Raw genomic sequence first — 24,329 nt, 5'->3', positions numbered from 1 at the left:
AAGTCAGCACGTGTGGGCTTGTGAACTTGATAAACCAGTAAGTCTCATAATGTCTATACTTTTTGGCTATGATTCATGTTTCACTGCTGTGAGCAGTAAAAGGTTTCTAATAATGATATGCACTATTCGATTGCTATCTTCAAGGATTCAGTGACGTTTCATAAAATCACACATATACCACAGTCGTCACTAAACAATTGCACAAAACAATGAAAATCAGAATAAAAGTACCGTGCAGCTTTTTAGCATGCAGCCTCACAGTTTTATACTGTGGTGTAAAACCAGAGAGGCAGAAGTGCCTCTCTTTTCCTAAAGTTAATCAAGTTACAAAATTTATCAGCTGACATCAAGAGAAAAAGACAATTGGATCGGAAGGACTGTGAATTCTAAGTAAAAAACTGAAGGCAGTATAACTTAATAGCGAATTCAGAAAGAAGCAGTGAAGAAAAGAAGCAGTGAAGAAATTGATTTGAGCAGGTCATTCGAATTTAGATGGGGTTTAGTTTAATTTCACAGCACTTGCCTTTCAAAATATAAAGATCAGAAGCTTTATTAGGTAACATTTAGGAACATTTCAGCATAACCATTTCTTAACATTCTGACATTTTCTCCTTTTAAAAATACTTGCAAAATAAAGGATTTTTTGCTTTATGCTGTGTCAGGCTTGGCCACTTTCTGTCTAGCAGCAACAGAAACCAAGCAACAGTCTTCTCATTCTGTTGCTTGGTCATAACCTCAACAGTTGTGACAGTGATGAAGCTGACAGGGAATTTCTATAGTCAGTGAGGTCAGGGTGAGGTTCCATAGGTGGTATTGCAGGTGATGTTACATTTTTTGAATAATGAGTTGCAATGTAAAAGGCACTGTAATTTCACATCAGACTTGTGTCACATCTTTAGCTTTTAGTGCCTGTTCTCCTCTCTAACAATCCCACAACAAACATTTCCTTCAAGCCTCAAAACATAGTGCTGTTGCCTAATACCTCTCCCATTCCTGTTCCTTTGGCCATGGTGAACCTTAGCAGCATATTTCTTTCTGGCAGCAGGCTTACAGGTCTAATGGGAACTGTGGTCAGAAGGAAAGGCTACAGAGTACCAAATGCATCCAAAGTCTTCTTACAGTTTTAACAAAACCTTGGATTAATATCCAGGTCATGGGTTTGAGTGCTTGCCTCCTTTTTGAGTTGGTATCTTGTTTTAATGAGCGTCCATCTTTCAAAATGACTGCCCGAGTTTGTCTAATTTGAATAGGTATTTCAGCACCTGTTAGACCAGCAAAGCTGGTCTGAAGGGCTTGTCTCCAAAAGAGAAGTTGACTGGAATAAGCCATCGAACTTTGGAACGTCAGTGTTCCAGAATAGCTGCCCAGAGTGGGTACCCTGTTAACATATAAGCAGAGTAGCTTTACTCAAGGACTATGACATTTTGATGTTTTTTAGAATTAAAGACCTATGTAGTACTAATAATAAAAAAGGGAGAGACAAGGACATGGAAGAAAACGTGAAGCTTAGCTTTTGGAAAAGATTTTTATTAATCTCCGTTTTCCATTGTTTCCCCTTAGAATTATTCATTTTCTTTCATCTGACTCTCCTCCTTTTTTTTTTTTTTAATAAGCGAAACAGACATGCAGTGCTGGAGCAGATATATAATCCTTTGATGTCCATAAACTTGTTACATTCTAGTTGGATGTCTCTCCTGATTATAAAGTACAAAAAAAATCTGAAAAGGCGACCGATCCTGGGATATCTGGGGTATTTACAAGCTAAAAGAGTAGGGATGTTAGTTTTTTATGAACTACACCAGCTCTCCGTAATTAGAAGACAAGTTATCTGGACACAGTAAGTCTTTTCATTGTGTCCAAGTACAACATGTGCTGAAGCCGAGTCATGATCCCTGAGTGGCTCGTAAAGACTTAATAGCTGTTTCTCCAATGTAAGTCCATAATAATATTTTATACTAGATCTCCAACACTATGGATGTGGAAGAAAAAACAAAGTAAAAAAAGTATTATGCATTTCAAAGCAAAATTCATGCAATAGTCTCATCATCTTAATGGATGTTATTTAAGCCGATGTGCTCAGGAGATGAGCGGAAAACTTGACAGCAGTGAACAGCTCAATTATTTGGGATTTGTTTGGGAGGTTTTTTCCTTCATATTTCTGAATTTCTCCTTTCCCACTTACTTATGTTTGGTTTTTTGTTGCTCAAAGGACAAACTGTAGTAGCAATAGTAACTTCTCTGCATTTCTTTATTACATTCTGGAAAGAGCCTGTGCTTTTTTCCAGTTTGCATTTGCAGTCTCCCTTTCCCTCACCCTCCCTAAAGCACAGAGCAGTTAATCATATAGTGGGCTTTAGTTTACTCTGAACCCATGCTGGGGCACTGTATATTAAGTCTTACCATTTAGTTAAAATATAGCTGGTCATCACAACAGGCCTCTGCTGCATTGTATTGTATTGTTTTTTCAATCCAGTAGACAATTCTGTGATTTTTAGCTTTCTGTGTATTTTAAATTATTAAAGATTTGCTCTTTAGTCTTTTCTTCTTGTCCAAGAACCAAGCATTATAATTTGGCCCTTAGGAAGGATCTGGTTCACTCATACTGAAATTCAGATAGCTAGAGCTTGGAGAAACAGCAGGAAAAAATCAAATGTTGATTGTTCATATCACTTTAAACCAGATTCAAAGGTTATTTAGGTGCCCAAAGATATAAATAGATGTTCCCTAGGGTTTTCACAAACATCTCAGGACACTTTTAAAAATCCCAGCATGACATTATCTGCATCCTTTGACGTCTAAACACTCTTTGACTGTGTTCTTGACTCTTGCATTCTCTTTCCAAGGTTAAGGCAGTGTTAAGCAAGGCAAACGTTAAGCAGCTATTTTGACATATACACTAGAAACAGCCATTGAATTCACAATCATTACCTTTCATAAAAGAAATTTTATTCCAATAGTCCATGGCAACATTTATGCTCTGAGACGCAGGTCACTGCAGGCACACCTGCCCCTCAGGCTGACAGGATGACTTGTAGGTGCCTATTGCTTTACCCTTTTCCTCCCCACACTTGATTGCTCTGGGGAGGAACTGCAGGCCCACAAGCCAGGAGGGAGCCTAGACCCAGCTGCAGGGGGCAGCTACAGCCCCATCTGAGGGATTCAGGCGGTCAGTAAACGAGAGGCCAGTCAGGAAAACATATGCTACTCTAACCTCCTGTCTCACAAGATGACTGTCAGATATTCAGAGGGATTTATTCATGGATGAGCTGCAGACCCATAGATGAACAATTCAACAAATAATTTTTAAAAGCTAATGTATATGAGGAAAATTTGCTCTGCTTGGGGACAATTAGCAAAGAGAGAGGTAATTTTCATCAAATAAATTATCCATTGTGAGTTATTCACATAATTGTACTGGAAACTTTAAATTAGTGCAAGATAAGGATCCTAATTTATTGCTCCCTTCCCTGAAGCATTAGAATATGTGAGAGCTTCAAATAGCTAGGCTTTTTTAAAAGGAGAACTTTTTTAATTTTGAAAGTACATCACTTAGGCCTTTCTGAGTCTTTAACAATTCACTTGGACAAACCTTATCTGATTTGTAGTTATGTTAAATTAATTGCAGAAAATGAAACTGGGGCCATGTAAACTGGAGCCATCACCAAGCACAGCCCTGACTCCTCAAGCATAACGTGAGTCTTACACACATGCACACACACACAGAGCTTTCTCACAGGCTGCTACTGTCAGAAAATAAAATACTGTCTGTACTGCAGCAAAGAAAGGCCCATTCAGTTTAAAAACAAAACATGAATTGTGTATTTTTCTAGTCAGTCTTTCTCCTGATATCTGTTTTTCTGCCTACTCTGGGGTGCTAGGAAGCCATCTCAATTAAGTACTTTGAGTCAGGCCATTCCTCTTCATTTGTATGCTGTCTACTGAGTTCTTCTATAAATTCATTGCTATGCCTTTGAGAATCTCTAGTTACCCCAATCCCTTTTGCTTGCAAGGACGCTAAGGATTTTCATCAGGAGTGAACAGAGTGTTCCCCAGTTTTAGCAGAAAGACCTTTCATGCTGCCGCATCCTGCTGCATGCCAGCATCCCTTTTGCTCCTTTTGTAGTTAAGCTTTATAACCTCAAAGTCACTTAAAACCTTAATTCATTTGTCCAAGTGAGATTTAACCTCCCCCCAACCTCCCCGCCCTGTACAGCAGACTATTGTTCTGGCCCGTCCTTAATTGCACTAGGACAACTCACACTAATGACAGCTCAAGGTGCAACATTAAGGAAGGTTTGGGTCTTTGGTTTAGCCTAACAAGTCCTGCATTGCAAGCCCATCTTTTTTAAAATGCTCCTAAACTAAATGTCCTTGCCCTCAAGCTAAAATGAGAAAAAATGTGTTTGTCTCAAGTAAATACATAAGAGATTCTTTGTGGAGGGGAGGAAGCAAAATCAAAAGTTGTGGCTGAAGTCATAGCTCCCTGACGTGAAATGTTCAGCACTGGTGCTGTGTGAAGGAGTTTCCTTCTGCCTTCTGTTTTCCATGCCTCTAGCCATTCGTTTCTGTTCCCATGACTCAAAGCACCATCCTGGTTTAGTTTCAACAAAACCGTTAAAGGGACTGTGCTGAGAACGACCACAGGCCTTTTATAATATTTGGCCAAAATTTTTCCGCCTAGCTAACTATCTCCTCCACCGCACGGACCCCCGTGCACTTTGTTGGAGCAGCTGTGGAAGGGCGATGGGTCACCCTGGCTGGATGGGGAAGGGAGAGGCAGGGAGGGGCTTGTAAACCCGGTATGGCACACAAATGGGTTTGCCCTATAAAGATGAAGCATCGTATTAGTGACCCATCAGACTTATTTCAACTCACAGGTGAATTGGGAGAACAATTTTACTGCTACTGCATACAGCAAAAAGAATGCAAAAAGGAAGGAACGACTGGAGAGCACTGTGGGAAGCTCAAGAGCTTTGTGAGTGACAGCATGCAGCAAATTGGACCCGAGCTTCTGGTGTCCTTTGGCGACAAATAAATAAATAAATAAATATGCTGCTGCAGATTTGAGCTGTCTGTACATTTTCAAAGCATTTTTGGCCTGCTTTGAGCTTATCTTGCAGTAGAGTAAACAATTATACAAAGCTCGTGGCAAGAAAAAAATCAAGCCCTTCTTTTCAAGTGCTAGCCAAGCAGAAAGGTCATAAACTAAGAAAGATCAGAGTGATTTAAGTGACCAGAATTAAAGTTTCTTTTTTGCAAACCTACTAACCTTAACAGGGTTATTAGAGATAAATATTATTGCTGCAAGCAAGCTGGGTAGAAAATCAGGCTTTCATCTAGGGGCATAAATGAAGCTATACTTAATAATAGAATAAACAGAAAAGGGAAACTGATTTGGTACCAAAGATGGTGCTTTTTGATAGTCAGACTTTTTGATAGTCAGACTTTTTGGACTGTGAAATAAGCTCCAAGAGCAATGGCAGAATTCACATGGGACAGAAAAAAATTGGACTGGCATATGCATTAGAAGAGGTACTGCAGAAAACCACCCTCCAGTGCCAGGGAATGCTCCAGGTGTCCTTTTGTAATAGATCTTCTCCGTTGCTGTTTGGATTCTGTCTTTCTGAGCCCGTATATATCTTTTGCTTTGGCCCTTAAATGAGATTGTATGATGTTAGGGAATAGGAGTTGCTAATGGGAGCTGATCTTCAACATCCTTTTGTCATTATACATGGAAGAAAAGGGAGCAAAATTAATTGTTTCATTTCAGTTTTATGCAGTATACTCTAATATATTTCCATGTTTTGAATCTCAGTTTCTCCCATTTCACTTTGTAGCCAATATTGGAAAAGCCATTTCTTGTATTTCTTAAGATGCTTGAAGGGTCTAAGGGAATTACAGAAGTTAACAGCTTTACTTCAAAAATCCGTGTAAGAGCTACAATGACCACCATAACCTGCATAGTCACACTGGACAAATTGTCTGAGAGTTTAGAGAATTTACTAATATTAACATCTGGAATATAAAGTAGATAAACTCTCCCATCAGAGAGTTTGAAATGTTTCATTCATCAGTAAATCCATTATATTGTACAAAACCACATCGACCCCTTCCCAGTTATGACAAAAGTTTCCATTACCAGAGGTTTAAAGAACTTCTGTTTTTTCCAAGCCTTTTAATATTTGGATGAACTCTGGAGTATGGAAAGATTCAGGATCAAACCATGCAGTCAGCAATGTGAGTGCATCTCATATTGAAGTCAGTGATATTTGTTAGATGCATATAAAGAGAAAACCCAGTCTTTTATTTCTTAAGTCCTTAACTACATGCTTGTTAGAGGAAGTTGGCAGAGTAGCAGCTGGTAAGAGATGGCAGGTTGCAGTTAAGAACACAGCACATCCATTGGTTCTTAGCCCAGTCCTTTCCGAGTCCCCTCAGGGGCAAATTTTGTGTTAAAAATAACCCAAATGGCCCAGCTTGGTCTGGAGCAGATGCAGATACATAGTTGTGTGTCTTTTGAATCAGTTAGTGTAGGAGGCCCAATCTTAGGCTTGTTTTAGAGGTTCCTGCTAACTTTATGCCAGGTGAGAGAAGACAAACAGTACCTGCGCTGGCATAAGACCCATCTAGACACAAAGCTAAACTACCAACAATTTGTGACCTGTTTGAACCAGCAAGGTGTCTTGCTTCTCTGTCTTTTCCATCCAGTATTAAGAGCCCTAAAGGTGGTTTTGTTGTATTGTCAAACCACAGCTTGCATTGTGGCAGCCTTCGTCTTTCCCTTTGTGTCCCCAGGCTGGTACTTGGGATGGGAGAGCTGAGAGGAAAGCTGAGCTGACACCCCTGGAGAGGCTGGCTCCCTGCCCCAGCCTTGGCAGCAGCCTGAGGAGGGACTAGGGAATGCCAGGGAAGACAGACATGGAAAAAAAGTGCAGGAGGAGAGGGACGCGTTGCCCCAGGTCAGCCTTCCCCCAGGTGACAAGACCAGTATAAGCGTTCTGTATGACTTGGCTACGTGCGATCCCTGTGGTAGCATGCCTCCCCTGGGCTGCCTTTGATCCCACTCTTGAAATCCTGCCCTCGCTATCCAGCTCAGTGCCTGGAATCAGGAAGCTTTGGAAGCGCAGTCACTGGTAGCCGAGAGAATAGTCTTGAGAAGGATCACTGCAGCATCCCTTACTTGCAAGGAAAGCTGCTAAGTTGTCGGGGTCTCTTTCAGCCACGCAGCTCTTCAGCTCATTCTTGTCATTAAAGCTACAGGAAGCCAGTTAGCCAGAGGAGCTCATCCACACCCTTGAGAATATTTGGAAAGAATATGGCTAGCATCAAAATTTCAGTAAAAAACAGTTGGAACATCAATCACTCCGAGCAGTTTTGCAGCAGCTCAGCTGCGTTCACAGAACCGGACGCCAGTGCTCACAGCACATGGAGCATAGGGGAGCTTTTACAAGAAGAGCTGGAGATCATGATGTGATTGTGGCATTGGCCTTGCTGTGAGCACTTGTTCTGAAGAGGAGCGGGTTTCTTTGAGGCTACCGAAGCTGCGCGGGCTGGAACAGTGTCTGCATCCTAAGATATCTCAGTGACAGCTTCCACATCCCTGTTCTTCCCCGGGCACTGGAGCTTTTGCCACCCAAGGCGTGCTCCCCCATGGACACCCCCGACACAGAGAGTGCCAAGGAGCCGGAGGCCCCGTGCTCCAAGCATGAAATTTGCTCTACTGACAAATCTACATGGAAACAATAGGACTGCCAGACAAGCAGGCAGGAAAAGGAGGAAACTGAGAAGCACCAAGCCAAACAGGACGTGCCATATGACGCCTGGGACAACAGTCACTGGTCCCTGAGAGACAGCGGAGATCAGATGCTGTGCTGTAAAGAAAACGGTGGCCTCCGCTTAGACTTCTAAAAATTTTTTTTTCTAATACACATTTTGGTGATTTACAAACTAGCAAAGTTTTATGGATTTGAGTGTAGTGAAAAGTTCACTGAAAGGGGCACTAACTGATCAAAGCTTTATTTAAGACCCTTTCACTACTTCCAGTGACGGTTCATTTCTTCACAAATAACCAGAAGTGTAGAGAGAGTCAGGGATGCTTTACAGAGCTTCTGTGGAGCAGTTACATTGTCTGCAGAGATGTATCACCACAGCCCTCAGTGGCAAAGTCAATACAATTCTTCTCTTATCATGCTCAGTATTTCAGCTGTAAGGCAATGGTTGATGGGCCCTACTTAAACCATGCTCACTCACACAGCCTGATATTTTTCCAAACCTGTCCCAATTCCTGAGAAATACTACCTGTAAATGGGTCATGTACCAGGCACTCTAGACAAGCAATTAGCTTAACAAGGGCAAACTGCTCTCAGCTGCCTTGCAAAGGGGCACCCTCCCTCTGCCTGTGGGAGCAGCAAGGCCCAGCTGCTCCAACAGGAACGGGGAGCCCGGAGCAGAGCGTCACCAGCTCCGACTGCCAGGCCAGACTGCAGTGATGAGGTGGGTCCAGGGTCAGGTCGGGAAGTCACATCAGCGGGTCAGGAGCCAGGGCGATCCAAGACCAGGTGCAGACAGAGCTGCGACGTGGCTGCAAGGTAGCTCAGGCCAGACTCGGGCAGGAAGCCTTTGGCATTTGCAGTTTTTTGCACTTGCTTGCACCATAATAGGCTGAGTATTTATTTGTGATAGTTTTAGGTTTGCTATCGCTACTGCTGTTCATTGCCCAATGGGAATGAAAAGCAAAGCAAAGAGATTTTATTTAAGCACAAAAACTAACCCATCCATTCTGTACACTGAGCTGTTATCCATTTTGCCAAATTGATAGACTAGACTGGAAAGTCACACCTACATTGACAGATAATTGGGTACTTTATCCTCTGCGATCAATAAAATGAGTTAGAAGAAAATTTGCTGTGCAAATTATCTGCCTTGTCACCATCGCAAGTTAGGAAATAAAGCATTTGTTACAAGTCGGCAATTTGCAAAATAACAGTTTGACTGCACAGGCGACTTCTGATTAAGGACAACCAGAAGCGGCATATGTCAGCACGTATGTCAGCTGTAGATTCCCAGTTTCCTTTACGTCGGTGCCTGTATTGCTTCTTAGGAGGCTTTTTGTTTATAGGAATTGCAGATCATTGGTTTTTAGTCTTTGTGAAACCACACGTCTTCAGCTTCATGGAAGTTTTGCAGAGCACAGGACACCAGAAGGTGATGAATATTTGTTACGCTGGCATCCAAATAATATTGCAGGTGACATCTTTTTACCTTCAGACCAAGCTTGCACTCGCTCAGATGCAGCGGATGCAGGAGGCCTGGCTCCAGGCGCCGCAGCAGCGTGGGCAGGGAGGTTCCCCTGGGGACAGCGGCACCGCACCCGACAGCCAGGCCGCAAGTGGGGCCTTCCCCGAGAGGGGTCTGATTTCCACAGAATCCTAGTGTTGTGCAGCTTGTTAGCAGCCGCTGTAACCGGCAGGGAAGCGAGACTGTGCCCGGCCTTGCAGAACGGGACAGTGACACCTGTCACAGCTAACGCGCAGCTCCTGGCTGAGGAGGAAAGCTACGCGGGGGTGCCACCAGCGGCCCCAACGCACCTCGGAAACGCCACGACGCTCCGAAATCCAGCTGCGCTTCAGGCCCACTCCTTGTACCGCTTCACCGGGGGAACCATACCCCCGTAAGGCGCGCAGGACTAGCGTGCGGTCGGGTCAGGTCACTTGTAAACTGGTGCTGGGTCGGCAGGGGACCCATCTGCCCGGGCCGACCTCCGCCCCCGGCCGCCAGCTCCCGTCTCCTGGTCCTGCTGCTGCGCTTTCTCCATCGTTGTATGCTTGGTTGAGCGTGTCTTAAAGAAAACAGGACCCGACCGGCCCAGCCTCAGCAGAGCCATACGAGCGTTTTCTCTTCCCTCCGCAAAAGAGCAGCTAACGCTGCGCCCAGCGGGGCCGGGAGGCCGCGGGGCGCTGCTCGGCCCCGCGTCAGCCCTCGGCGCTTCAGGCGCTGGTTAGTCGCTGAGGAAGGGCCGGCGCCTGCGGGTGCTCGCCTGTCGCAGCGAGCGGCTCCCGGCGGACAGCCCTCCGCGCTGCTTCCCGCCCGCCCGGCCCCAGGCGGCGCGCCCGCCCCTCTGGCGCGCGCCCAACGGCCGCGCCAACGGCCGCGCCCCGCCCCGCCGGGCGCCGCCGCCGCCGCCGGGGAGCGAGCGAGCGGCTCGGCTCGGCCCGGCTCGGCTCGGCTGGGCGCTGCGGACAGGAAGCGCTGCCGCCCCCCTGCTGCGCCTCCGCCTCCGGCTCCTCCGCGGGGCTCCCGGCAGCGGCCGCCCCCGCCCCGAGGACCATGGGCTCCGCGGCGGAGCTGCTGCCGCCGCCGCCGCCGCCGCCCGGGGACTGCGAGCGGGACGCGGCGGCCGCCCGGCACCGGCGGCGCCCGGAGGAGCAGGTCGGTGTCCGGGTCGGGGTCGGGGTCGGGGTCGGTGGGGGCGGGCGGGGCCCCCGCCGCTCCCTGTCGCCCTGGGCTGGGCGCGGCGAGGGGCCTGGGCGGCCGCCGGGGCCGGAGCGTGAGCCTTGGAGAAGGTGCGGCTGCCCCCGCTGCCCTGGTCCGGAGGGCAAGGCGGGGCGGGGGGCTGTGACAGCGCGGCGCGGTTTGCGCCCTGCCTGCGTTTTGCGGGCGGGGGGGGGGGGACACACGCAGCCGTCTGGCTGGCAGGCCGGGCTGTGCGGGGCGGACTTGCCGCCCGCCCTGCCTGAGCCACCCCGAGGCTGCCGCAGCCGCTTGGAGAAGCCCCACGAGGAGCGTGGAGAGGGGCGGTGCCTTGGTGACGAGCGTGCGAGGGTCCTCCCGGCGCTGCCTGCCCGCCTGCTGCCGCCCGGCCCGCCGGGTGCACGTCGCGCGTTGACCCTTCCCTGGCGACTCAGGCCTCCCAAGCAAAGCGATAGTCTTCTTCAGTCAGATACTTAAGCTTTTGTTTTCTTTATTGCTTATGACAGCTTACTGTGTTGTAATTGAAGCAAAAAAGCATTTTTTTTAGGTTGTCTAGTTTGTTCAGGGTGCGCATCTTTATTGCATGGGGGAAGCGGGCTGTTCCCTTAGGAAGGGAAAGGAGCTCTGTGAATTTCCCTATTGTGAGTTGTAAAAGGGGTTTCCACGTGCTCCTTGCGTCAGTGTTTGGTTTGCAGGCAGTATTGTCTATACGTTCAGACAAAGGCAGGGTTCTTAATGTGCCTTTATCGATTTTCTTTGGAAAAAAAATTCTCCTTCGTACTCACTCACTACTTAAGTGTAACAATCCGTTATGAACGCCTGAGAATGCTTGAGTAACCAGGGGCAGAGGGAGCTGCCAAAGTACATCCCAAACTAACTTTCAGACAGCTTGCTTTATTTGTTAATTATTTCTGTTGAAAACTTATATAAGACTGTAGTGACTGGACTCAACCATAAATGAGCCTTTTCACAGCTAGAGATAGCTTAATACTTGAAAATAACTCATAGTACTTGCTTGATTTGAAAGACAGTAGCAAGATGCCCCTTCTGAAGGAAACACTAGAGAATTCACTCGTTGACCATTTACATAAGGCAGCGTGGCTTTCACATCCACACTGTGGAAAAATGGAGCAGAGCAGGTGAGTGGCGCGTGCATGTGCACGTGCCCGAGTGTGGAGCAAGGCAGGATGTATTAAGAGAAGCAAAGCAGTTCTGCTCTATGTTTCCTTCTTTCCTTAATGTTTATGGAAACCCTTGTGGGAGAAGAGTCGGAAATATTCCCTAGTTCCGGCTGCTCTCTTCCTTCCCTGAAACAAGAGGTCAAACGTTGCATCAGATAATCTGAGACGTTAATGCCCTCAAACTGGTTGTAACTCCTTACTGAGGAAGGAACTCTCTGGAGGTTACCTCCACTTCTGTCTGAGCGACCAAGCGTGTTAATGTGGTTTCAGGAGCAACACTACCAGGGGGTGGTCCAGGCTGAAGAACTGCCTAGGGATGTTGCCTAAATACGTTTTAAAATGAACCTGGAAAAGGTACCCCTTGAGTAGCCACGAGCGCTCTTGGTTGAGAAACTCTCTCTCAGCTCTTCTCAGGCAAAGGTGCTGATCAGGGCCCTTTCCGATGAGTTGGAAAAACTCTGCCTACCTACTCTAATATTATGCCTCAATAGGCAAGGAGGAAAAAAGGCTGCTATGTGTTTACTAGAAATATTTCAGTATTACTGAGTGTGCTATTTTTTTTCCTGTGTATTGAGGTGCCAGCATCTGGACAAATAATAGACCATATTTGGAAGTTAGAAACATCGATTGCCTTTAAAAGCAGGGGGGAGGGGGGAACTGAAGCTAGCTGCAGAGTTACTGTGGGGATATCTGATGCAAACTTTGGCAGAACGTCCAAGATATAGGACTATAGTTTGCTGGGGGCAGGGAGAGGCTGTTGGATCATCACCTTTTTTGCTTTCATAAATGTATCCAGGTTTCCCGTGAAATAATCAGTGCCCTGCCCTCGCAGAAAGGCTGTTGCAGAGTTTTAATGTTCCAAATTGCAGGAATCAAATTTCCAGACTAAATGCTTAGCCGGAATTGGTTGTAGAGGCCTAATGTTGTTACTGTGTTTGCTGATGGTGTTTGAACTGTTAACTCAACAGCTGTTCCTCAGCCTATGTTTCCTATTTCATATTCTGTCCCAAAGTATAAATGTGTGTGCGCCACTTTGCAGTGCTACGTATGATGCGAAAAAGAGAGTCAAATTCTGCTCTGACAATGAATCCTTATTACTCTAGGCCGATTAAAGAAAAGAAGTCTGCATAAGAGCAAATCCCTTGGACTTTTTGAGAGCTTTTTAGGTGAAGATCTGAAGCAGATAACCTCGGTTTGATTTTTTTCAGTTTTCTCCCAAATGAACTTAGTTTGTGTAAGGTCATACCTAGTGGTAAAATGCTAAAATAATACCCTTCCTGACCAGCAGGATGTAAATAATAATATATACAGTCCTTAATATTTCTTTAAATGAGGGTACTGTCTGGGAAATAAATCTATTTAAGAAATGTTGACCCCTTTGGCTTTAATATTCTAGTTAAGTTTATTAAAGGCAGGTCAGCAAGAACCTCCTCAAGGAAATTAGTGACAAGTACATTTTGAAAAGACTATGTGAGTAAATGTGAAAGACAGCCTAGGAGCTCAGGGTTGTAATGGACTGTGGAATTACTTATTTCAGTGGTTAGAACACTTGAGACATTCGCAGCTCCAGGAGCTGAACCACAAACAGAAACCTCGTAGGTACTGAGAGGTACCAGCCGCCAGGGACAGGTCACGTGCTGCTTTGTCCGGCGAAGGCGTCGCAAGCTGTTGCTCTGCTGCTGGAGTTTGCAGAACTTCTGGTGAAATTTGAGGTGCCAGAAGAGAAACTGTCCAGCTCGGCATTCACTGTAAGGCTGCTAAGTTGTGGAAAACATAATGCAGTGTACCTTCTCACCCTTAACTCCACAATTACAACATCTAGGATCAGAACATTACTTTTTTTCCTAGATGCTTAAATGGTTGCAAGAGGGGTTTCGAAAAGCTGTTGTGATTTATTGATAATACTGTAAGTCATGTTAGAAGGCAGTATATGCCTGCTCCTTGGTCACTGGTTCTAAATGTTGACCAAAAAAAAACTTTCAGTGCAGGCAACACACAGGAAACATATTCTGTATTTTTAAAACAGCATGAATGAGGCTAGCTAACATTGCTACATTTTTGTTGCTGTCAGTGTATGACAGGATATAACAGTGTCTGATGTTGCTAAAAGTGTCTGAGAGGATACTTGGCGGGGAGGGAGGGGAGGAGCCACCTGCCCTGGTCACACCAGCCTCTGTAAAACTGTGTGTTCTTTTATCATCAAACTGCTTTGCAGGAGAATGTGTACTTCCATGAAAATATTTTTTCTTACAGAAAATTCTGTACTGAAAGTTATTGTCTGTATAGGCTTCAGTGGGTTTCACTCTTAAAATCAGGTTTGAAACTCTGCCTAACTTGAAGGCAATGGCGAAATTCCAAGTTGCTTCAGTGAAGCCAGGATTTTCACCTCCAGTTCATTTAGGATAAGTAGAAGCCAAAGTGCTGTCAGGCAGCTAAGCTAAAACCATGGTTTCCTCCCAGAAAATGTCTAAATGGAGATTTAATATGTGATACATGTATTTACAAGTAAATAGATAGCTCAGGCAATCACCTTTTTATTAACCTGAGTTTGTAACTCTGAGATTCTTTTTTTTTTGTTATTGCTTTGAACAGTATTTTATCTCAATAAATGGAGTGTTTTATCTTCTTGTAGATGGATTCAGAAGAGCTATCGTAAATATTTTTTGTATTTTCCATTGAGAGGTTTTTAAGAGGTATGGGATGTCATGGGAAAAGGGTTTGAAGTTCTAAACTTTTTGAATACGTTTCCAATATATTACATTACTAGTATTTCTCCAGTATGGAAAGACTGAATAGAGACAAAATTATCCTCTGATTTCAACAGATTTGTGGTATCCCTCCTGTAAATGTTTCATTGTTCACAGGGCTATAGGATTGATATATACTGTGTTGCCTGGAACTATTTAATTTCAGTCATAAGGCAGTAGAGGCCAAGAATGCTTTAAAGTAAACTCTTATGCACAAAAACGTTTGTGCTTAAGGCTAGAAAGCTATTTCTAATTTATTCCACGCTGAGATAATCTGAAAATGGTAGGTTTTTCCTGCTTGCTGATATTGAGATTTGTTTATAGTAATATCTGACTGAGAGGGCTTAGTACTAAATTTGTTCTAGAGCTACAAACGATTTAAGTCTGTACTGCAGAGGCCGATAGCTGTATAATAGTACATGACCACAACTTTTTCTAAAAAGCATCACTGGGATTTCTGAGATTTTAAGGAGAAAAATCCTCTTCAGAAATATCTGTAGCAACTGCAATAGAGTAGTATAGTTTGCTTTGCTTTAGTAACATGATGATCCTTTACTTAAAGGAAAAGAAATGTTCTGGAGACAGAAGTGAATAGAAATTTCTCCTTCTCAAGAGAAAAAATAACCGTAGTTGGTTTTCAGCAAGCTAGTGGACTAACACCACAAGGACTGTATGGTGGATTGTAATTTTTTTGCGTGAGTGAAAGTGCTGCTGGGTCGAGCTGCCGAACTTTTAGTAGGGGAACCTTGATAAAGCAAAATCCTGAGGAGATTAGGTGTTGCAGGTATACTTTGCTACGTTTAAGGAAGAGATTGATCAGAAATGACTCGATCAAGTCCGTGTAAACTTGCAGCATGGATGGTATAACCTTGTAAGGGCAGTAGTGGAAATGTTGTGTGTAGATGAAGGCAGAGTGCAGAGAGCAGTGTGAGACAGAGGGGAGAGACTGTGGCTCTTCCAGCAGGGCAGGCTGGGTTCCCCGAGCTCTGCTTCTCAGAGCCTCCCAGGCAGCCTTTCTGTCTGTGGCGCTTTAACGTTGGATGCAGTATTAGTGGAGGAATTTACTCTTCTTCATTCCCTGTGTTTTGATACAGGCTAAGTTTAGGGTTCCCATTTCTTTCTGTATCAGGACTGAAAACAAGGTTATCAACTAAGGACTGTGCTACCCTTGAAGTTTGATCCATTCTGCATGTACCGAAGTTCAGTGTCTGGAAAAAGCCTTTTCATCTCCTTCCTGAGTTTTTCCACTAACTTGAAACTGCTCCTGGCATTTCAAAGTTTGTTGCAGTAACTTTAATTGTCATAAAAGCTGAATATAGCTAATACATAGCAGTTGCTTTTCTCATGTTGTTACTTGTTTCTATAGAAACATCTTGCTTCAATTTTGTAAATGGTAGCTGATTCTTGCTGTGAAATGAATATTAACACAGTCTTTATTTTGCAGGTTTTCATCAAAATTCCCTGTTTACCTTTAAGAATGTAATTTTTACTAGTATTTTTAAGTAGTTATAGTATTAACAATTTTTCTGGATTGTTTTGAATGTACTTTTATTCCAGAGAAACAAATTAAACTTGATTTTTTCACCGTCTTTTTTTTCTTCCAGAAATGATCTACAGTGTTTTCCCCATGTTCTAGTCTATACATTTTTTAATATTTAAATAATAGATTAAACTTGATCCAGAGAAATGAACCCAGTTGGTTTTCTCTAGGCAACTTACATGAAGCTTGTTGTGTTAATATTATTTTGGCAGAGTATCAAGATCTTTTTACCACTTACAGTTACAAGGCCAAATAGTAATCATTAGTTTTATGCTAACAAACAATGCAAAGAGATACCCCTCTCTTCCTTTTAACATAGAAGAGGAATAAAATGAGAAAAATTCCAGTAATTATTTGCTCTTCTTGGGCAAGTTTTTTTTTTTTTTTCTTTTTAAACATAAGAAGTGCTCTTAAATATGAGGAAACAGAATGAAATCCTGGTCACACACCTTGCAGCAATGTTTGCTTTTGGTGCCCCGTAACGGGGTGAGGCTGTTGTTCAGAGAAAGGGAGGCCACCACTAGTGAACTTGCAGGTAGCTGCAAATCTCCAGAGTCTGTCTGTGGCAGTACGGTGGTCTAGTTACAGTCAGCCAGGTGTGTGAATGCGGGCAAAGGCTGGGTAGTCCACTCCCCCAAATCTCCCGATGCTGGCTGCGTAACTGTCAAACACACGTGGTTGTGTGTTTGCTGCTAGGTGTCCCTGCCTTTCCTGTTGGACTCGGTAGAAATTGGTCTCTTATTTTGGAGGGGAGGGGGCTTGTGGTTGCTTCTGTCAGTCTCTGTCATCTGCTTTCTCTCTTCTCATATTCTTGAGTAAGCTTGAGCTTACATATTTTCTCTTTTACTTTGCATCCTCTAAAAGGAGCTGACTTTGTCAGGCTGTCTTTTTTGAACATTAATGTTCTAGCTTTCAAAAATTGAGTATTTTTCACTAAGCAAACATGATGCTGGTGTCGCATCTTTGGGGCTTTTTTGACATTTAAGCATGTATGCCTTCAGCTATCAGATACACCACCTGCTCCTGGTATAAAAATAACCATGAGTGGAGTAAAATAGATTATGAGGACTAAATACTGTAGAGGAAACATCTACTTAAAGAGAGAAATGTGTGGGTGTGTGTATATGTGATAGTCTAGCATTTCTTGCTAACCAATTTTGAATGCCTCATTTAAATAACTTTAAACACATTTGTTATTAAACTGAAAAGAGGCCTCTTTGCTATCTAATTTGGAAATAATTCCCCAAAATATGGGAGTGTTTTTTTTTTTTTTATATAAAACTGTAGACGTGACCAATTCTGATCTGAGGCATGTCAGAAACAGTTCAGAGATGCTGCTGCCTTCATGTTTGAGATGGACTTTCTTCATGGATATGTTTTTCCTACCTGTTTGTTTCTTTTCCTTCTTCCCTACTAGCCCATTAGCATTCTTTCCTAAATGTGAAATTACAAGCTTTTAAGTCAGTACCACATCAGAGCAGTTTTGTATTTTCCCAATCTGTCAGACTTCTTTTGCTTCCTTTGTTGGAAGTCTCATTTGTGTAATGCTCTTTCAGACGGCTGCTGCAAGAAAAGAGAATCTGATAGGACTGTGCTCAATTTCACTGTTACTGTTGTCAAATTAAGTGTCTGAGCAACAGAAAGGACTATCACCAGATTTCTTCAATTCATTAATCATGAGAAAGGGGGAAGAGGGATGTGTTTGATTTGTTCTGAATGATCTTATACCTTCAGAGTAGTTCTTTTTTAGGCAGAACAGATTCCTTATGTTCATCCGCTCTCCTCCTACAGAACAGAGGCCATTGAATTTCATCCAATTACTTCACTCACATCAATTACGTTTTTTTTCCACACACCAGAAAAAAAAATCAACCAAACAAAACAAACCATCTCAAGATCCTTATGCTAAGTGTGGAAAACTTTGGACCAAGCTGCTGCTTCAGCAGATTGAATGCTTGGAAACCAAGACTGTCACTAAAACTGTTGCTGTAATTACTACTAGTGCTGTAGTGAACTACAGGATTGAGAAATGTTACCGTCACTGTAGACCCGTTCAATTTATGGTCCTTCTGGTCAATTCATCCAGCCCTCTGCTATCTTTCCAGGTGGCCCCACAGCATTGCGCCCGGCATGGGAGATGTGCAGTAGAGGTTGGGTGATGAGCGAGCCTGCCCTTCCTCAGAGAGGCTGGTGGGAGGCAGGCAGCAGTCGCAGCTGCCAGAGCAACTCGTAGCTCCTTTCAAGCCACTTTTTGTACCCAGTGGGAGGCCCAAATTATTCCAGCAGGAGCAGCAGCCCTGGGAGGGCACAGAGATTTACCTGTGTGCAAATGCTGTGTAGTTTATGCGCAAGGTGATCTGTGCGTGCTCAGTTAATCCATCACTTTAAGCAAGCATCAGACCTGTGCATGGGTAAGACCAGTGTGCTGAGCCTGGGTGCAGGCTTGATCATGTGCGGAGGAGCCTGCTGCAGCAGCCCCTTTCTGTGCCTGCAGGAAATGCAGGGCCTCGCCAGACAGAGCTCGTTGGTGATGCTGTAGAAGGACGCCCAGTCTTTATGTAAAAAAATCACTTCTAACGTCTTTCATCAAGGTAGCCTTGCTGGTAATGGAAAATAAGAAAAACACTAAATCTGTGCTTCGACACTCACTTTGGCTAGCAACAGGGAAACTGAACTTTCTCAGAGTATTAGGCAGGTACATGTCCCGTGCTGGCCCCTTTGCGTCCTGCGTCCTCGGGAGGCTGTTCAGTGTGGCCTGCAAATTGTCAGGGAGAAACTGAGCGCCCTCAGCGCTTGGAGGGCAAGAGGCCTTGGCGTGGATATGTTGTGATTGGGCGATGCGGACAGGGATCAGCCTTACACAACTGTGAAAAGTTCGGTGCTATCCATCAGTGCTAGTGAAGAGAATGTGAATCATTTTAAAGATGGCTTCTTGTGGGAGGGATTATGTTCTCATGGGAACTCATGTTTCTCTCTATAGCTAAAACACTGCTGATGTAAAAGGACAAACTAGAAAAAGTTACTGCTTTCAGGCTGATGTGGAATGGCGTCTGCTCGTCGCATGGAAGCCACAAGGTTATCATGTGCTTTCCTGAAAACAGATAGTAGTGAATTTGAATGAAAGTGATGGAAGTTTGCCATAAGCAAAGGTAGTGGTCAGAATATATATAATTTTCTGTGTTAAGTTGATGACAAACATAACTGTTAACACCACAGCCAGATGTTCATTGGATTCAGTAGGTTGAGTTGACTTTATCTTTTCTGTTGTTTTACCAGAAAAACATTTTATTACAAGGGAGTACTACTAAAGTAGTACTTTAGGGATGTAGGAGCATAAACTGGATTGAAAGTTGCTAGAACTCATGCGTCGTGCTCAGTATCTCCTCTGTGTGCTCTTTAGAGGCTTCTCTGGTTTCAGGAAAAAAAATACATGTTCCTTTTGTGTTATTCTGTCTTCATGGGGGCATGACAGTAATTTTCTCTAAAGCATTTAAGCCCCTAAGCTACTTGGCCTTTGACTGGGCAAATTTTGTTTACAAAGTTTCTGTAGAAAGTTCTCAAACATTTGGCTCTTCAGGTTCTGACTCTGTCAATACAAAGTGAGAGACAGTAGACGACAGCTTTACTGATGAAAAACATGTCATTTTGTAACACCAAACATCTAAAAAGACAACAAAAACCCCAGTGCTTCTCAAGAACCTCCAGGTGTTAAAATAGGCTTGTGAAGAGCATCATTTGTGCATGCACGCTGAGGTACATAAAAGATGACAGACACTTTCCCCTTTGTTCCATATGATAACTCTATTTTTAACTTTAAATAATTGTATTTAAGTCAAAAATAGAAACAAACTATGAAATATTAAGAGGGGGGAAGAATTATTACTATCAATTTGGAAGCATTTAACGAATATAAAATGAAAGGGGAACTGAGAGAATGGAGTTGTATACAGTGGTTGTGCATTTGAAATAATACTGCGTAAAAAAATGCTAGTGTAATTTGCTTTAAGGGGGTAGATGATCCCAGTCTGTCTGAAATAACTAAAATCACTGAGGTCTAAAATTAATTTAAGCTACAGTAAGGAGTAATTCAATTGGATAACACTGACTTACGAAACAAACGTGATCGATGTTTATCATTTTCATTCAAACAGGAAAGCCCCATTCCCTTTTCTGCTTCAGGAATAATTCCATATGTGTGTATTCAGAGAGGGTCTTTCTGCCTGCGGAAGGAGGGAGGGGAGAGAAGCTGGGAAGTCAGTACTGCTGTTCTCTTTCCAGGAGATCTGTTGGACGTGCGTCCAAGTATATCTCCAACTGCACTTCTGTTCTCCCCTCTGAATTTCTTCATCGCTCCTGCCTTTCAAACAGTGAGGAAAGGCAAACAAGTTACTGAGGATAAAACAAACCTCTGCTGCATCCCCTTCTGCCTTTGGGTAAATGGAAGCCGGCCGTGCCCACGGCACAGCACTTGGCAGCTATGGGGAGGCGGATCAGCTGCAGGAAAGGCCTTTAAAGCAAGTGTACGTGGTGGCTGTTGCAGACAAAGAAATTCCTTCCACTCCTTCCTTATACAAAAAATGTTATGTAAAATAAGTTATGAAACCGAGGCTGGGTTGTTGATTTTTAAAACAAGTAGCAACTTTGAAACAGAAACTTCTTTTGCTTTTAAGTGGAGAAGCTTTCTTTCATCTCATTGAAGAGGGGGCCTGGTCAGAATGGGGGCCTGATCAGTATCTTTCCCCCCCCCGCCTTGTTATGACTGTGTCTTTATAACTTCAGTATGATTTAGCAAGATTTAGCATGAAAATAGTCCTATGCAAATTAAGAGTCAACTGGGAACTGTGTGTTCATTGAAGACAACCAATTTCTAAAAATGCTTAGAAAAGTTCTTTTGGAAAAAAGGAAATCTGTCATTCGAAGGATATGACTCAACAGACACTGGCACATCTGTGTAACTTTATGCTGTTTTACTATCTCCCTGTAAATTAATGAGAGAACTTTTAGTTGCAATATTAACATTTATTTAATATTTTTTTAGTAAGTTGGAGTATTGCAGCATTATTGGTCTTTGCCCTAATGGTTCTATTTTAGTTCCACCTCTGAAGAAAAGTATTTGTCCAGCATGTGAAATGATTACGCAGTAGTGAAGAAAAATATGCCGTCTGTGTTTTACGGTTGATCATCTGTTTTCAGTTTCACTTGTTTTTTGCTGAGTTGCTTGAAGCAAGACGTACTCGCCCCGAATTAACTGAAGTAGCCTTTGGAATCTTGAGAATTTCCATGACCATTCTAGGGTTTTTTTTTAAGTGCTGTAAAATATTTGGAAAAATAACTGATACTTGTTTTGTCATTAAACACACGCTTTACAGTCTCTTTGTCTAGAACGCATGCTTTGTGACTGTGAGTATGAACATGTCGTGGTACCTAATTGGCCTGCTGAACTGGAGCCTGTGTTTGTATGCCTCTTGTTAGCCTTTGTGCCAGTGCCCCATGGTTCCTCCTCTGTAAGGCGGCTTCCAGCAGGCTGCTGAGTGCTATTAATAATACAGAGGCAAAGAAGTGATTTTTTTTTTTCCTCCTGTTTCTTCTCCTCTCCCCACTCAGAGTTATGCTGGCCACTAGCTCAAGGCTACTTCTCTAGAAAGTGCAGCAATTGCGTCTGCATCCACTGACTGTTTCTCTCGGAAGTGCTCTGTCTGCAGCCACTTGGTGAACGCTGCTCTGTGATCTCCTCCACCGTCTCATCAGCCTGCCGTCTCCAAGCGTAGGAAGCAAATAAATTTCATTCTTCCCAGCATATCCTTTCTCTTTTCCCTAATTGTTGTGATCGATAGGCTACTTAGGCTAATAGTATGGCACTTCTCCTCTGTTTGTCTCCCTGCTCTTGGAGTTCCTGAAATAACATTTTATTCCCAGTGGCAAACACCCTGCCATTTGGAATCTGCAGTGGCTCACAAAAGCAGCTCTGCCTTTCTTGAATAGACTAATCCTGAAACACTGAAGTTAAAGAGAACCTAATAGCAGTTTGAATTATGAGCAGAATTAAAGCTAAAATGCTGAATACTGGAGTTTTAATATCCATACTGGAGTTCTCATATCCAGACAGACTTGTGCATGGGAAGCAAGCTGAAGAGAGAAAAAGAGGGTTGCTGTTAATACATTAAATCAAATATTGATGTTTTGAAGTTTAGACTCTCTTCTGTAGACCTGCATAATTAGATACAATTATGTAGGCTTCCTGCACTCCTCCCTTTCTGGAATTCATTACTGAATTTTAAAACAAAATCTGTGTGAATAAGCAAATAAGAGAAATACTTTACCTAAGCACACACAGCTGAAGGACAGTAGCTCAGTAGCTTTTTTTTTTTTTTTTTTCCTAGTAGCAGCTGTGGCACTTTAGCTAACCTTCATTCAGTTCAGAAGGTTCTGCATCATGGCCTACGAGCCTGGCTTAGGAAACGTTACCTTCCTTTGGTAGTCCTCGCTGGATGCTTTTCAATTGGAATGAGTATTTGTTTCTACTACCGGCTCTCTAATGGAGAGCCCATACTGCTGCTGGAAGGAATTTGTATTTCTTACAGAGACTGTGCTGTGTAACCACAGGAAGTATAATGACTTTCTCCCTTGAAGATAAAATTGAAGATATGCATTTACTTTGAATCCAGAACTAGACTAATTCCAAGTAAGGTTTACAGGCAATTTGGTGGACTTATTGATCGATTGACTGAATACTGATGAGTAGCTGCCACTTGTGTTTTCATTGCCACCTAATAGAAGGACTAGGGAACTTAAAATCGTCATCTTCAAAACACGCTTACTCTGTCATGCCCAAGCACAAGGCAATAAGGTTTTGTGCAGTGAAGCTCAGGATGCGAAGGAGAGATGTAATTTCAAGGTCTAATGTGGTTACAATTTACGCATCAAAATAGTGACTCCGAGCTGTCTTCTTTGCAGTAATGTTTGAACGTGGGATCTGTACCAAAAGATCTGCTTCTGCTTTGCTCCACGCTTGCCCCCCAACCCATTTTTCTTTTCGGGAGTGCTTGGGAACTCACTTCCCCTCTGCCTCATTTATTCATAGTGCCGCTCAGCACCTGGGTGCTCCTTGTGCCGTTTCCCTTGCGTGACGTTCATTGCTTTCTACCCCAAGTCAGGATGGATGTTTGCCCTGTAGCCTAGTCTAATTCAGTGCCCCTCTTTCACTGGTGTTAGTATCCCTTTTGGTTTCCTGTGTTTTAGTGGAAAATACCTAATAGTTCGGTATTTTCCTATTTTCCAGTGCTTAATTGCTCTGTACAGTTCTTGTGGTTCTGAAGATGCTCAGGAAATGATTTATAACAAATCTACTTCAGTCAAATCCTCTCCCTGAAAACACAGATGTCCAATTTCATTGTAGTTGCCATAGGGTATCAGTGGCATCCATGCTGGGCTGGCAGGCATGATGTAGGACCTGTGGGAGATCTTTACCTCTCTACAGGAGCACTGGGAGGGGAGACAAAATATTGTATGTATTTAGTAAAATCCCAGATATCCCAAGTTTAGACAAGCGAGCTGCACCCTTAGTGTCATGTTTAAGTCTCCAGGTGCATAACATTTTCAATAGCTAGATTTGGTAAATAGCTTCATCGCATGTATGTTTTGTTGTATGCATTAAAGTAGAAACAGCTGAGCCTTCTTCACATGAATCATAATAATAAGAACTGATTGCCCAACATATTTCCTAATTTTGTCTTTTATCTGCAGGTCCAGCACGACCAAAGAAACCACACCGCAGAACCTGTAATAGATGATTATAAAAAGATGGGGACTCTCTTCGGCGAATTAAACAAAAGCCTCATCAGAATAGGCTTCACAAGGATGTATTTTGGAGAACGGATAGTAGAACCTGTAATAATCATGTTCTTTTGGGTTATGCTCTGGTTTCTTGGCTTACAAGCTCTTGGACTAGTTGCAGTTCTGTGCCTTGTCATTATTTATGTGCAACAGTAACATTTTATAGATGCCTGTTGGAGTAGGTATTGCAATGCTGTCACGATTTCAGTGGATTTATATATTTTACTTAAATGGGTGCTTCGAATGCTTCAAATTGTATCTTGCTGAATTTTCAAGGTTTGGGGTGAGGGGGACTAAAATTATGCATTTTAGACAAAGTCAGCAGGCCTACTACATCTTTGAAGGGCAAAAAAAAATGTTTGTAACAGCGTTGTCCAAATAATGTGCTGTTTGCTGCACCCTTGGGGCCTTAGTCCAAGGACTGTCTTTTTATGTGTTTCCATCCCTGAATGCTCTCGTTTTGTACAGTGAAAATATCTTGTCTAGTTTGAAGAGGACACTTGATGGGAGTATACTTGCTTATTGCTGGGGCTTTTTGTGTGCTGTTTGTTATCTGAA

At 43.4% G+C, this 24,329-nt stretch overlaps 1 non-coding gene across 1 annotated transcript in view; it reads left to right on the top strand.

Moving 5' to 3' along the window:
- The window catches only part of FAM241A (family with sequence similarity 241 member A), a 161,988-nt gene extending 138,231 nt beyond the window's left edge, over positions 1-23,757 (top strand). The window contains exon 3 of the transcript XR_011140876.1: positions 23,682-23,757. This is a non-coding gene — a transcript (family with sequence similarity 241 member A). The remainder of the gene's footprint in view (positions 1-23,681) is intronic.
- Positions 23,758-24,329: the final 572 nt, after the last annotated feature.

The sequence above is a fragment of the Struthio camelus genome, chromosome 4 (genome assembly GCF_040807025.1).
Source record: "Struthio camelus isolate bStrCam1 chromosome 4, bStrCam1.hap1, whole genome shotgun sequence".
In the NCBI taxonomy this organism is placed as follows: domain Eukaryota; kingdom Metazoa; phylum Chordata; class Aves; order Struthioniformes; family Struthionidae; genus Struthio; species Struthio camelus.
This window is presented reverse-complemented; position numbering and strand designations above follow the sequence as displayed.